This window comes from Helianthus annuus, chromosome 15 (assembly GCF_002127325.2).
Source record: "Helianthus annuus cultivar XRQ/B chromosome 15, HanXRQr2.0-SUNRISE, whole genome shotgun sequence".
Lineage (NCBI taxonomy): Eukaryota > Viridiplantae > Streptophyta > Magnoliopsida > Asterales > Asteraceae > Helianthus > Helianthus annuus.
Window position 1 is genome coordinate 42648183 of NC_035447.2, and position 17490 is coordinate 42665672.

The following is a 17490-nucleotide window of genomic DNA, read 5'->3' on the forward strand; positions in this document are numbered from 1 at the left end:
CTCTTCCAATATCAAATTTCTTCGTTTCCCATGATTATGAAACCTAGTTTCGTGAAGTGGTCTTCTTTCATGTTTCCGAGAATAATTTGAAGGCTCATAAATTTCAATATCATTTTGGTGAATTTCTGAATGTTTGAAACTTTCATCTGATTCGGAAGACGATAACTCATTATATGTATTTTTATGTATCAGTCTGCGATTTCTTCTGTAGGGTTCACCTATGGTAGTGTTTTTCCTTTTCTGATTCATACAATGTGAAGAGGAAAGTGGAAAATTTAGTAAAAAAATATTGGAATTATTTTTTTCATATAACAAAATAGCTATAGTGATTTTAACAAATATATTTCTATGCTTTTCAAGCCAAATGAAGGAGACTCCTCTAAACAGTATTTTGTTTTTCAACAAGTCATTCTGCTTTGAGCATCTCTTAGTGCCTTTTCTCTTTAATCTATTAGAACGATCCTTGTTCTGTCTCGTATCATGAAGCAGATTCTACATCCAAAATATCATGGAGAATAATAAGTACTTAAACTGTTATATAAAAATATATGTTTTATAAAAATTTATAACTTTAAATTATATATGTTTTATAAAAATAAAACAACTTTAAATTATATACGTTTTATAAAAATAAAATAAAAATCTACAACTTTTCACCAAAAAAAACATAACCAAATACAACCAAACAACAAATCAACAACCTATTTTTTCCACCAAAACCTCACTTTTTCCCCAAAAAAATATACAGTTAGCCCAAAACGCCCTCCTTTGGCCAAAGCAGGGCGCTTTGGTACGAGGTCAACAGACAAGAATTGACAGGCTCAGTCTTTGTCTGTTGAGTTTACCCCAAAGCGCCCGCGTTTTGGGGTGTGTGAACAGATAAGGAGCGTGTGTGAATAGCCTGTTTAAACGTTCGACTTCCACGTTTAATTGTTTATATTATCGTAGATATTTTTATTGTTTATATTATAGTAGTTATTTTTCTACTAAAGGCCTACATGATAAGTAAAAAGTAAAGGTTTATATGATTTTCTTTTAATTATATATACTATTATTATTATTTTTAATACGATTAATAAATTATTAATTATTATCTATTAATTATTATATTATATTATATGAGTGAGAGTTGGCTACAAAGTCTATTTTTCCTACACAGTGTAGGAAGTGTTCTAAGGATGACATGTGACATTTAGAGATTTTATATTAAAGGACATAAAGGTAATTGAATAATTAACTTATTTATGGAAGATTTATTTCTTAAACAAAATAAGGAGATTTTTAAGAAAACAACATATCTTTTAAGAATTCAAAATTGTCAGTTACTTTTAATACAAAGAACGTATACAGAACAAATTAACATGACATGCGATCACTCATGAACAAATTCTTGACGTTGTGTTTTAGCAGTTATTAGTTTATTCACGTTGTATTTAATTAGTTACAAGTGTAAACAACTTATATTTTTGTATAAAACACTGGTATAAATAGTTTAGATTCTGTATAATACAACAATATAAATAACTTACATTCCGTATAACACACCAGTATAAACAGCTTAGATTCTGTATAACACACCAGTATAAATAGCTTCGATCACTAGTATAGCACACTAGTATAAACAATGTAGATTCCGTATAACACACCAGTATAAACAACTTTGATCGCCAGTATAACACACTAGTATAAAGAACTTAGATTCCGTATAACACACCAGTATAAACAGCTTCGATCTCCAGTATAAACACCAATATAAACAACTTAGATTATGTATAACACACCATTATAAAAGCTTTTTTGGAATAGATTATAGTGTTATTGTTCTCCATTGTTTGAATGTTCTTGAACCATGTTGGAATGAATCTTCTTTAGTTTGGATGTCTAGATCCATGATTTTAGAGATTGGTGGTTAACTAATGAAGAAATGGCTAAAATAAAGGAACTGATGGTAATTTCTTTATTTAAAACACGATTAATGACTACAATACCCCTCGCTCATAAAATGAATCAATAATTAAAACACAAATATTACAAAAATGCCACCCAACTAATCTCAACCATTGATCAAACACATCCAATGGCACAAAATACTCCATACACTTTGTAGACTTTATAGAGGAACCCCACCCTATATTATATTATACTATACTATACTATACTGTACTGTACTGTACTGTACTGTACTGTACTGTACTGTACTGTACTGTACTGTATTGTACTGTACTGTACTGTACTGTACTGTACTGTACTGTACTATACTATACTATACTATACTATTGGTGATGGTTGGGAACACTGCCCTGTGGTATTATGTAATTTTTGAAAAGTTAGGGGCATTTATGTCATCTTGTCGCATTTTAAACCCTCTTCCATCCAATACGAATCATTTCTTCTCTCTCTACACATTTCGTCTCCCTTTCTCTACCATAATTCCACTATCACCGCCATTACGTTAGCCGTGGCTGATAACCATCCAACAAAAAGTGGTTGGTGGTGGGTTATGGCTTTAGGGTGGTGGGTTATGGCTTTAGGGTGATGGGGTGTTGGTCGGCGGTGTTTTTTTCCGGATCTGTTGTGGTAACTGGTCTATTGGTTGCATGTTGGTCGCGGCTATTGGTGTCTGTCGCCTGGTCGGCGCCGATGGTCGCGCCCATTGGTGTGTATTACCGATATTTTATTTTTCTATGTTTTTTTTTAATTTTTCTCTCTTTGATGATGAGGATAATTTCATCGGGGAGTGATGGGTGGTCGAGATCCGGCCGCTTGGCCAATGATAAAGAATATTTACACATATGAGGCATCTAAACTTTTAGGGTTTTCAGGTTTTGTGGTTTCTAAACATGATGATGAGGATAATTGAAAAGTGGTGAGTGATCGGATGTAACAACCCTCAAAAATATTCCTGACGACAACGTCTAATCAAATCCCAAGTGCGCGTGATGAAACTTGTAATACTTAATCAGAAAACTTAGCGGTAAAGAAGACTTTGCGGTTGATGAACCAACCCACACAAAAATACTCTTTCTAAACTCACAATTAAAAACCGAACCATTTAGGATCAAGACACGAGCATATACGATAAGAACCGGCACGAAAATCAAGAAAGACACGTTATTGGGCAAAAAAGGTGACCGAGGACACGGGTCGCATCGAGGCGCCACGTGTCAGACCTATGCTGGACACGTGGCAGGTCTAGACCAGACCGACCTCCCTGGCGCCACGCGGGAGAAACCCTGTCTCCTCCCGTGACGCATGGGGGAGGTCCTGCTGACCTATATAAACGCCAGGTCTGGGAAAGATCCAGTTGCTCATTTTCGACTTCTGAATCGATCCTCTGATCTCTCGTTACTCTGTCTCTCTGTATTCTCGTGTCCGATTGATCGATAAACCAATCAAACGGATGCCAAAGTGCTGCATGTATATGGCTATACTTTGTTAACTACGTTGAGTTTTGATCTCGTGGTTATCGTTAAAGTTTGAATTGGGTTTATACATTAATACGGATTACATTCTGTGAAATAAGGGGTTAGAATCAGATGGCTTAAATTCACTGATAAAGTAGATGCTTAATTATTAGAAGACTTGGAGCTATAAACTTACTGTTAATCAAGAGGCTTAGAATCAGGAGGCCTGTAAAATCAAAACCCTAATTCTGCAAAGTGATCCATTCTCTTTTTCTCACAACATTGTGAGTCATTCTTTTTTATCAAATGCTTTCCTTAAAAAGCCTAAATGTTTTCCAATTGTTACTTATATTTACAGTGATTAAGTTTTTGTATTCTGAATTACTACTGATATGTGGGGTTTTGTATACATTACATGATAATCTTTGCTATTGGACAATGGGGCCAATAGTGACATGACCACTGTCATAGATAAGCATTGCTAAAATGAATGGTAATCAGTCGAGTGACAAATACTGATTTAAGTAATTGAAAAATATAAACAAATGTAAAAAACCATTAATGCTGGAATTATAAGAATGTGTTTTTATATAAAGGAATGAACTCACTAGTATTCCTGCTGATCAAATGTTTTTAAATGCATTTCAGGTGATTATTTTTTGAAAGCCGACAACCACCTCCGTCTTCGCCGGAGAAGACAACACAGTCCGGTAACCCTCCCCCTCTTCCGGTTCTCTTTACATCTTTCTTTCCTTCTTATTTTTTTACTGTTAGTATTATTATTATTATTATTATTATTATTATTATTATTATTATTATTATTATTATTATTAGATTTAATGAACCGATTTATTATATTCAGAATTTTTACTTTCAGATTTAATATATCATTTAAATCAGAAATTATTTTGTAATCAGAATTTTTACTTCTGTTTTATTTTCAGAATTTTTATCTTAATAATCTGAATTATTATTTATGTTATAAATCAGAATTATTATTTAAAATGATATTCAGAATTTATAATTTATATTTTTAATCAGAAATTGTATTACTTATTTAAAACAGAAATTATATTATTAAATCAGAATTTCCTATTTAAATCAGAATTTGTATTTTTAATAAATCAGAATTTATTTATCAATTTCCAAAATTATTATTAAATTAATATTTAAACAATCTGAATTATTATTTATTTTCAGATTTATTGAATTGTTATTTTCAGATTTAATATATTATTTAAATCAGAATTATCATTGTATTATATCAGAATTTGTATTTTTGTTTTATTTTCAGAAATCATATTTCAGAATTATTATGTTATAATAAACAAATCTACTATATTATTTAGATTAGCTACATTATTTTATAAAATAATCAGATCAATTATCTATAATATTTATATATATATATATATATATCAGAATTTTTATTTAATCCAACATTTTGGTAATAATATTTATAATACTTGGTAAAATCAATATTTATTTTACTCATTTATTTGTCATATATTTCATTAAATATAAAATATAAGGCATATGATTACTATTTAGAAATGTTAATTTTATTTTTCATAAATGCCTTGTTACTTAATAATCTCTAAATTCCCAATACTTAACAAATTCTCGAAATTAATAGGGTAATCCTCTTGTGCACATCCTCTTGGGAAATCTATTATTCTTAACTTTATTCCAAGAAACGCAACGCAAACTAAGGTGAGTATACATGACCCATTTTCCATTTTCACACTTTTGGGTGCAATATGTATTCTATATCAAACACGTTATTCACTTCAAACAATTTTATGCACACTCTATCCTTACTCTATGTGATACATTTTAATCATGTTAGACATGTTATGCTAATGTAAACACCTAATGACTATGTGTTCATTAACTTCGTACAAGCCTCCCCTAACAATGGTAGCGCTATAGGTTGAGAAACGCCCCTCCTGTTCTATGAGCAGGTATTGTTAGGTTAAACTATGTCAACATACTCAAACTCGTTTGGGTACACTTTAATTGCGTTAAACTTTGGTTTGGGCACATAGAGTAACATCGTTTCGAGTATACTGCTTACATGATATTGTATTTCACATTTGGATATGAGCAACATTTTAAACACGTACTATGCTATGTATGAAAACTTGTATACTCGCCAACATGCTTTTGTTGATTTTATTTTAATACATATTGCAGGTTGAAAGTACAAGATTCAAGAATCAAGCTAGGATGAACTCTAGAAACCCACATAACATTTGAATTATTGTTGAACAATATGTTGTATTGTTTGGAACTATGTATTTCACTTTAGAGTTTATGAAATGAATTAAATAAATTATTGTCACATTTAGTGTTATGTTGTTTTGAGCAATTTGTTCGTCTCATCCCGATGTTTCCGCCATCGGTTGGGGTGTGACAGATCGAAATAAGAGTTATGATACGGAATCGAAAGGCTTAAAGAAGTGGCTTATTTTATCAATTAAATTAAGAAATGTTGTTTTATGTATTTAGGTTTATCCCTTATTAAAATCTACTTTTGTAAAACATGGGTTTTATCCCCGTCTGTTTAATAAATAAAAACAAGTGTTTCTAAACTTTGATATTTTTCCTAACTCATGGTCCTGATGAAAATTTCCGCTGCAATCTTTTCAAAATAACAACCGATGTGCGCAAAATGCAACATATAAATTACATCAAACAGGGCAAAAAATCGACCCTTTTTTGGTACTAATGTTGGAAAAAACATATTTCTTTGTTTACTTTTAATTCACAGGATCAAAAGAGCTTAAAAAAATAAAAGGAACAAATTAATAGCAGAAACCAACACAAATACAAAGAAGAAGTATTGACACAACCTGCCGAACCCCCATCCACATCCAAAACAAGAAAAATAACAAAGACTGAAGCTTAGGCACGGAGCCGTGCCCAGTTAAGATTCCCTGCAGAAAAAAAACAATAGACAAACCAACATGGGGCCTTGCCAACTCAACATAGGCCGTGGTCAACTCTAATATTTGCAGAATCTATGATAGTACATCAAGTACACTCACCACGGGGCCGTGCTCTGTCACTACGAGGCGTGTTAGTACAAGAACTGAAATATGTAGTTAATGAAGGGAGAGAAATAGAAGACCACGGGGCCATGCCAAACCTCTGTTTTCAACTATAAATAGAGGTGCTTGGTTCAAGTGAAAGGCATCCCTTAGCAAACCACTTCTCTCACACTTGCCATCAGTCCACCGCCACTACAACACCAACAACAACCATCATCATCCATCTTTCATCTTTTAGACTGTGTAGTAGTCTCGGGATCCAAGATCGATTGTAAGAGTTCTTGTCAAACAAAGGCCATGCTTGGCTAAATCTCTTACATCACTTGGTGAAGACAAATCTTTTATGTATTACTTTTGATTTCCAATCTTTGGCAACCTTTTAATTTGGTATATATTAATGACTTTAATAACTAGTTTTTTATATTGAAGGTGAACTTTATTTAATCATTTCTTCATGTTTTGTTGATTCACTCATTCTTGCCTTTACGGTCTATATAAAGCGCATTACCTGCCTGGAACGGGGTTAGAAGGGTGGTTGGGTAAAGTTCTTGCCTCGTTCAGTATATAGATCCTGCGAGGACATGATTCAAGCTTATTAGGACTTCCCTTGAGGCAGATAGCATTAAATCGGGGAAGTAAGAATGACTTGTAATCCCTTATAAATTAACTACTATTAAAACTTAATCCGGCCTTGCGGGACTGTATCCCTATTTGTTTTTCCTTTCATTTACGTTTTTATTTCTAGTTTATCTTTTAAAACTTTCAAAAAAACTTATATCAAAATTTGATTAGATTAGACGTTAACGATAAGCCGATATTAAAAGCTCTTGTGTCCTTGGACGACCTCGGTATCTTACCATCACTATACTACGTCTATGATGGGTGCACTTGCCCTAACATGTATAGAGTGATAGTATTTTATCGTGTTTTATAAATTTAAAGCTTGATCACCAGTAAAAAGTGCTTAAAATAATCTAAAATTTATACGCACACTCCACTCACGTCAACCACCGGTACCACTTGACTGTTCCCGGTTCCCGTCCAGGGTGTTGTCGGGGGTTGTAACATAAGTGGTATCAAAGCCACTGGTTTAAGCAAATAGGTGTTGTGATAATACCTAAGCTTAAACAAAAGAGTTAAGATATCAATATTAACTGGTAGTACCCATGATAGTATTTAGACTTGAACTTAAGAAAGATGCCTTAATATAAGTTTCGAGATAAGCTAAATTACTTGCATAGGTATAATGTGATGGGTATTGATATGCCGTGAGGATGATAATTACAACATTGCAAGTACGATAAATAAACGATAACACCTAATCACCATTATTTCTTGTTTATTGGTACTACTTGGTTCTGGAATATGATCCGTCATGTGAATACTAATTTCCTTGTTCCCTAATGAAAGCTTTAATTAAAGATGCACCTTTAAAATCATGATTTGAGAAAATTCTATTTATGGGATATACAACGATAAATTACCTCTCTGGCAAGAATGGGTATGGTGTGGTAGACTCTCCAGCTTGTCCGGGTAAGATGGGGTAGCCTCTCCGATGAGACCGGATAAGATGAGGTATATGTTATGTTAAAAAGTTAATGAATTCGCAAAATGATACCATGACCTGATGTCTGACTTGTTTTTGGAATTATGAACCGGTTAAATACATTGACCTAATGAATAGGTATGTATATTACAGTATTTGAAACATATGATTGTATAGGAAAGTGTGTGTGTGTGTGTGTGTATATGTCACACCCTGACTTTTGCGGAAGCGTATGATGTGTGACTTGTTCAATATCATTGCATTCAATCATAATAAACAACTATATGATCAAAACGATGTTCATCCATTCATTAAGTTTAAAATATTACAACACTAGTCATTTAAGTTTCGAACAACACAACCTTGACTAAGTTACAAACCAACAAAAGTGGATGACACCTAACTTGGAATTTACTTCTAGAAACAACACCCGCGCCCAAGATCCCACTTGTTACCTGAAATACATGTAATTTTGGAAAACATCAATAAAAGTTAAGCGAGTTCATGTTTGTAAGAGTACTGATAAGCTTGTAAACATTTGAGAGACTCCTTTGAAAACAGGTATGAAAAGCATCTATGAACATATCAAATTAATGTTTTGCGAGAACACTAATGCATGTGGAGACATAGGGAGTACTCAATATGAGTAGACTAATACCCTCGTCGATTTCCTCGACTGTGTCGAATTTCCTCTTCGACTGTGTCAATTTACCTTGAACGTGTCAATTTTACCCTTGACCGTTGTCGATTCACCTCGACTGGGACACCGAAGCACTCAAGTGGTCACATAAGGACCATGAGTGGGGCTCGACCGTACCCGTTAGATCTAACCTTCATCCATAATTAAGAGTTAATGGCATTTCAATTTCAATCTATGCTCACATGATCTATAATTCATTTCATAGTCAATTCATACCATTTAAACATATGCAACATGTATTCCACCCCCCGAGAGTTATAAATCCGAAAATAGTTAAGAGAAAAGGGGGACATGAACTCACAGTTTTGCGTTCTTCAATCCGACGTAACTCAAGCTGCTACTAGTGTGCACGACTACCTACAACGTACTACGGTTTATTAGACGAGCGGGTCGTGCCTTGGCTTAGTATTAATTTGTGTCTTTGAGTTACGTTTCTTTGTGTCATTAATATTATTCCAAGTTATATAATTATTTGTTAAAATAATAAATATTTTAACTTGAAATATATTTATGAACTTTGGAATATTAGTTAAAATAATACATTTTAACTTGTCAAGTTTATGTATTCGCACTTGTATAACTCCCCAAGGATGGGTGTATTTGTATTCGTATTCTTATCCTTCTATATTTTTGCCAAGTATCGATGGCGTATTCCGGTGTGTAATTATACATACGAGAATACATATTTTTATCGTGGTTATTAAGTATCTCATACTTACTTTTTGTATTAACTTTTCCGGAATATTATTTCTAATAAAAATTCTTCAATATATATTTTCAAAATATATATTTAAGAGAGATTACATAGAAAAATTATTTATAATTTTTCCTTTGGCAAAAATATTTATAAATCTCATACAAGTCTCAAAAATAGTATATTTCCAAGTCTAACTTAGAAAATATGTGTAAACCCATTTTTCTTCCAAAAATAATATATTTCAAGTTTATTTAAGAAAATATATTTTCTTTCAAAAATAATGTATTTCATGCTTGTTTGAGAAAATATATATTTCTTCCAAAAAAAAAAAATAATATATCTTCTAATAATTCCAAGAAAATATATATTTTAACTTACCAATAATATATTTTCTCATTGTCAAAAATATGATTTATTTTATAATACTCAAGAAAATCATATTTTTGTTCTCTGGGTTTCCAAAATACTGTTACCAAAATATACTTATGACGTTAATTCCGGAATATTTATGTAAGTTATATTCCTTGTTCGGTTTCACCAATGTTTTGGGTATAATTTATGTATTTATTTCTTGGAATTTTGGTAGTATTTTGGATTGTAACTTCTTGGTATTTTGGTGAGTTATATTATTTCAACTCCTAAAATAATATAACTTATACACATAATATACAAATAATCACACACATGGTGACATCTAAATATATATTCTCCTAAATACATATTTAGTCACTTTTATTATCAAAAACCAACCTCCAATATTTTGTAATTTTTGTAACAAAAACCATGGCAAACTTTATATGAAAAATCATGATTAAAATATACTTGTAAATATTTGTTTAAAAATCATTTTTCTAAGTGTTTAATTTCTAGAAAAATTTTGCCATAGTTTCCCCTTAAAAATGGAGGTTTCCATGCTTTCAAAGCATATCATTTTCTTTTAAAATCATCATCAATCATCAACAAATCATCCTAGACTTACCGTATGCTTTAAATATGCAATTTACACTTTGACATGAACTTAAAATTTTGTAAAAAAGTTGTAGTAACTTAGTATGTTATTTAGTAGGTTAAGTACCCTCTAAAACATGGTTATTTGTTTAATAATCACATTCTTGCAAAATCTAGTCCTTTACAACTTACAAGATGATTTTTCCAAAATCAATTCTTTTTTATTTCTCTTGTTAATAACATGTTTCTATACTTGATTTATCAATTAAAATATGATTTGTTTCTTTAAAAATTATGATCTTGTAAATCTTGTAAATAACTTTGTTCTTTTGAAAATATTATCTTTGAAATCCTTTATTTTCAAGACTCATAACATGTATCACAAACCATCATACACTAAAACAAGTTTATTTTCAAGTTCATGTTTAACATAAAGGATGATCATTATGATTTTCTCAAGAATCATCCTCATACTTGCTAGATCATGTGTTCAATCACAATCTAGCAAGCTTCTTATGATGATCAACATCATAAACACAAGAAATCAACAATCAAGTATATTACATACACTTAAACATCTTTGATTTTCATGATTAAGAGCTTTATGTTCATGTTTACGCTTATGTTTCTTCATGATCTTTATGTTTAACAACTTATATCATCTTTTAACCAACATAATATGAAGTAAAATGAGATTAGGAAGGTCTTACTACTAGCACAAGGCTAGGGAAGATCAAGGTAGAAGATGAAGAAGAAAGGTAGTGGATAAAAGCACTCCAAGAAGGCCCTTCAAGTTCCTTTGCTTCCCACCTTCTTAATTAGGCTTGAATCACCTTAGGTTATGCTTGAAATGTGTTGAAATGGATTGAAAATGGAGGGACCAAGAGGGGTGTTTGTGGCCATGAGCAAGGAAGAGGAAAAGAGGAGGATGTGGTGAATGATGATGATGATGAAGATATGTGCTAATATTCTAAGAATTTATAAAATTTTCATGATCTTCCATGGTATATTTGTTGGTATATTCTCCAACAAAATCAAATAAAATAATCAAAGAAAATCATGTGTGGGACCCATGTCCCCTAACCGGCCATCAAATGGGGGGGGGGTAAAGTGTAACATTTAATGGTAAGTTAAGTGTTATAGTTAGATTTCAAATATACTAGTTAGGGTTATATGTGTTATATGTTTATAGGATGTGTTATGATGTTCGGTGACCATAACTAGCTTTGTAACATTAAAACAATGCTTCTAGTAAGAATTTGATGTTTCCGGTAGTGTCCGGTTGTTCGTATCGTTACTGTTCGTTAAAGTGATGAATTGCGTAGTTTAGTGTGCTTTATGTTGCGTTTTGTGACAGTTTTGATTCCCGACACTTAGGAAAGTATTCAGGACCATTAAATCATAATTCTGCATTATATTTAGTTGTTAAAAGCTGAATTTTTGCTGAATTTATTTATTTTCTGCAGAATTTTGCAGTTTTAGTATGTTTCTGGCACTTTTCGGTACCTATGTCATCACTAGGAAGGTAGTTTTGGAATCCCTACTTTCCTACACACTATACTAGTGTAACACTTGGTCCTAGAGCTTATTTTGTGTCTTAACATCATGTCTGTCTAAGTACCGAACTCCGTCAGTATTTCTAGTTTGTCTGATAGCTGTGCCAACTCTGTTTTGTGCATTAATAGAACTATATTGTGTTGCATGTAGTAATGATAAAAGTCTTGCAACATGAAATGCCATTGTATGTATATAACAGTAATCAGAAATTCATTCGTCTTGTAAACTAAATCATGCACAGTCATTAAAGCACAAATTACTGTTTAATTATTGTACGGAATGCATGGAAAAGTAACAGTTGTCAGTATATATATATATATAGGGTAGGGCTAGGTAGAAAACCCTAAAATTTTTAGAAAACCCTAGAAAACCCAACCTCCCGACATTTTTTTTTTGAAAAAAATAACACATGTAATATACATGTTTTTAAGAGTTTTGGGCAAAAAAAAAAAAAAACAAAAAAGCGCCAAAGGAATATTTTTAAAAAAAATAAACTAATTTCAGCAACTTTTGTGACTAACATGTGTTAGACAAAAAATGCTGAAACTTGTTTATTTAAAAAAAAATTCCTTCGGCGCTTTTTTGTTTTTTTTGGCCCAAAACTCTTAAAAACATGTATATTACTTGTGTTTTTTTTTCAAAAAAAAAAAAAATGTCGAGAGGTTGGGTTTTCTAGGGTTTTCTAAAAATCTAAGGTTTCCTATGGAGCATTACCCTGTATATATATAAGAAAATCCAAAGGCTATAATGATTGACAATTTAGGATGAATCACGAGCTATAATGATTTACAATGATAATTTTAGATTTCGTTATCATAAACCTCTTGTATACATTTATAATCCCGATGATAACATCACCTTTTGACCCGTTCGTCTAAATGATCATTTTATTATTTTATTATTGTGAGATAGTATCTATTTGCCATCTCATTCATGTAGCCCGTTTCGGCTTACACCATACGATCATACTAGAAAGAAATCATTTCTTAATTCTTTTGAGCCATCATGGCTTACGCCATAGAGCGTCTTTTTCAAAAACTAATGTTAATCCGTTAACTCGTAACCAAATTACCATGTTACCCCTTTTTACCCATTATAGGTTACACTATAACGTAACTTAACTAAAACTCATTGTTTATTCGTCATTACATGACCGAATTACCATTTTACCCCTTTTTACCATCAAATATGGTTTCTCACCATTTTCACTTGTTCCGACCCGCATCGTTTCGCGTCGGAACATCAAATTTCAAATACTAATTTACCTTATTTATAACCAATACAATAAGTAGGTATTCTACTAAAAGGATGTAAGCTTTACTTACCTTGCATCCAAATTATACTTTTCACTCATACTTAATCCTTTTGACCCGCTTCTTTCCCAAGCTTCCACCTAGCTTGTCAAGCGTCAAACTATCATTTATAATTCGCAGGATGGTTAGATTAGTCATTATTAATCACGACTATTTCATCTTATGGATTTTATATCGAAATTATTATTCGATCTTATTATAGATCAATTTGACTTTTAACAAACTCATTTAGGCATTCCATCATTTTCCCGGTAGGTGTTATTTATAGGCCACCGTTTTAACTAAATTTCTCTACTAAGTCCATAAAATTGTTAACATTAATTTAACATGATTTCGATCATTATATGCTAATCTATCAATCTCATACAAGAACTTGGAATTGTTTCATCAATATAAAACAACCCATTGCATCATATAAATGGATTCTACCCAAACATCAAACTTAGTCAAATACTTCAAACATTCATAAACATATGATGATTTCGAACACCATTTAACATGAATATAACATTCATTCCATGTTATCATACAAAACCCATTCCATGGCAAGTATGGACATGTACTCGAACCCGTAGATCATTCAAGTATCTTCCTATTACTATCGTGTATGATGATTCTAAACACTAGCATATCATCAACTTCATCATATTATCAAAACTCACCTAACTAAGTGTGGTAAATCACCCAAACACCTAAATCATAGCAATATATGTATCATTTTCACTTAGGGTTTTGTTCCTAAGCAAGTATATATCTCTTATCTCACTTCGATTTCTCATATTCATACATGGATTGAAATCCATGAATTCTACCTTCAATCATAATATCACCAAATTGAGACTTTTGACATATATACCTTATAATCCTCTAGTCTAGGGGATCATAATTGGGTTCATGCACGATTAGATCTGAATTTGACTTTCAATTTGATGATTTGAGATGAACTAGGGTTGTACTCCTTTTCTTTTCTCCTGAAGATCGACATTCACACACACTAAGTGTGTGTTATGTCTTATTTTTTTGTTTTAAAAACTCAAGTTTCCTTTTTGACATTTCAGGTCCCTCATGTTTTGTTTTTTGTTTACACCCCCATATAACATCTACTAGCAATTAATCATTATTATAATTAGGTTTAGATATTCCTAGTAAAATTACTTAAATTTGGGGTGTTACAACCCAATTCAATTTAAGTCCCACTCACCCGAGCCTTTTATAAACTTTTACTTACTACAAAGTATTTGCTCTCTTTAACTTATGTTATCTTTGATTATTTAAAATCCTATCGATTAGCCGGTAAATCTTTTACCACTGATGGTATTTTACCAGTTCTTTAATCTTAACGGGGTTAAATTACCAGACCCGTTTTTTGGGGTGTTACCAGTCTACCCCCTTAAAGAGGTTTCGTCCCTGAGAGCTTTCTTACGTAGTTCATTGGGTTAAACATAATGAAATCAGTTTCTGTGATCACTTAAGCATTGATCACATTTTTAACAATTTACTAATCCTACCATGAAGGTGTGATAATATCTTCCAGACTCCCAACTGGTGTCCGACTCCCTTCTTGCTCTTTTTCTTGGTTAATATCTTTGTTTCTCTGGTCAAGGATTATTATAGGCCATGTTGTATGCGCCTTTCATGTGTAAGGCCTCGTGTGCCATTACTTTCATCTGGTATTCCCCGTCTTTATTACTCGTGATAATGAGTCACCCTTCAGCCACTTGGTCATCTAATACAGTCAACACATTATTCCATGCTAACCCTATCAAGACAAGCGCTTTGATTAAGTTATAAACACTATTTTGACCTTAACTGGTCTTGTCAGTCAGACTGATTAGTCTCCGGTCACTCTATTCCCCGTCATTCGGGTATATCACATTGCCATCCCCAACTTTACGCGCGTTTATGATTCCCAGTCCCGTAGCTCGGGTTATAAAGTGTTAGGATCAGAGGCTCTCGTGATTGTGTTTGTTTGTAATAGATGAACAATGAATAAACATGATTTAATGATTTATGCAGCGGAAATGAATACAAACTTTGTAAACACAATCAAAGGGGAAAATAGTTTTGATAAACACATGCTTTCCATTAAATCAAATGATTACAATCAGATCAAAAGATTACAATGTATGCTTACAACAAAACCCCTCAGCCTGATACTCCCTGGTTGATTGCACAAGATGAAAGGATTGGATCAGAGGAGAAGAACTCAATCTTTCAATCGAATGTAACAGTAATGGTACTGTTCCATTTATAGGCAAATCAAACCACTGAAACATCTAAGCTGACGTCACCATGAAAGTGACATCTAACAACCTAACAACCTTTAACCACTGTTACATATAACTACTGCTAGCTAAACACTGATACTATTACAATAGACAAAGTAAACAACTGTTTCTTTATTCCACTGCTTCATTCCAAGCAGGGCTTTGGTCTTTAGCAGTACTTGTCTTTGGGCAGTTGATTTACGAGCAACACTTTGTCTTCAGCAGTTGTTGTACACAAGCAGTGCTTAATAGACAGCAGTTGAACAGAGGATGAGGGCCATCAGATGTTATAACCACTTTCAAGGGGAAAGTCTAATGCAAACAGCTGCTTATAATGAATCCACTGTTGTGAACCGGTTTTGACTCTCATTATTTGTTCCTCTGATAGGGTTCAATCACAACAGTCTCCCCCTGGAACAGATAATGCCAAAACCCTTCATTATTCTGGATTTTTATTGTCTCATCAGAAGTTCCCTAACTTGTCCTTTAAATTGTAGTTCAAAATCCATGGAACTTATATCATCCTCATCCCTACATAGTATAAGCTCAAGGAGATCTTGTAGATCTTCAACACTCAGGCTCAGTGCTTGTTCCCTTGATATGTGCTTTACTTCTCTCCATTGGATCTGATCAATGTCAATACATGGGTCTTTTGATCAGACATCCATTTTAGTATTTTTGAACAGAATGGGTTTCTTGGGAGAGTTTTATTTACTGATGAGTTGGGAGTTTGTGGCCTTGTGAGAATTTGTTGATCAGTACCCTGAGCTTTTGCTAACTCAGAGCTTTCAGCTGACATTTGTTTGAAGGCCTTTTTTATGATGTCATTTGCTGCAGCTATGTCTTCTGCAGTTTCCTTTTCATTCTGCTCTTGCCTTTTTCTTTGATCTAACTCAGTGTCTGAGACATCTGCTGATGTGATCAGTGGTTTAGGAGCACTGATCTGTTTTGGCTCTTTTTGTTCAGGCTTCTGTGGTAAACTAGGATCTGTCATTCTTCTTTTCTTTAACCTTTCATAAGCCTCATCTGTGTATTGCCTAGTCCATTTTTCTATGGCTTTGGCAGTTCCAACCTTTGCATCCACCAGCTCTTGTTTCTTTCTTTTGTATTCTGAAGTAAGTTTATCAATGGCCTGTTTATATTTGCTACAGTTTGGAGCTGTTCTTTTCTTACTTGGATCATTTTTGATTCTCTTGATTTTGTTTACCTCATGCTTTAGTGCAATGAGTGGCCATTCACTGAATTGTTCTTATGTGGCTGGATAAAACTTTTCTTTCATGATGAATTCAAGATAATCCCTTCTCATTTCCTTTTGTAGGGCAGCATCAGGTGGCATATTTGACATATCTTTACTCAGGTCTCTTGCATAATCTTCCATTTGTTTGACCTTAGTGAGTAAAAATTTCCATTCTCTCAGAAATGGCTTTATCACCTTGATCTTTGCATTCAATTCTAGCTCTTATATCTGCTTGCCTGGCTTTGAGTTTTAGATACTCATTCATATTTACTGGATTCCTGAAGCCAATGAGAGAAGGAAATCTTCTTTTCCAAGGATCATCCACCGTATAGAATTGTCTCATCTCATCCTTTACAGCTTCCAATTCCAGTGGATAACTTTCAACAACAGATACAATGTTTGCAGGATTTACTGGTAAGAGCAGTGGTAGATGGCTGGCTAACAGCCGTTGAAACAACTGGTGTTTCAACCTCTTTTGTCATTACAACTACTGATATGTCAGTAGATGTCTTCTGTTTATCAGCATGTGGTGGTTTGATGAGTGGTGATGTAGTTGAAGTGATGGCTTTTGGTGGTGAGGTGATTTTAAGTGGTGGTAGGGCAGTGGTTGTGGTGTGTGTTGAAGTGATGGTTTTAACAACTGCTGAAACTACTGATGTACCAATAGTTGTTGATGCAGCAGGAGTTACATCAGTTGTTTGGGTAGAGGTTTGGTGCTTGGAGTCTTTGGGAGATGGTTTGGAAACATGCTTTTCTGGTTCAACATAA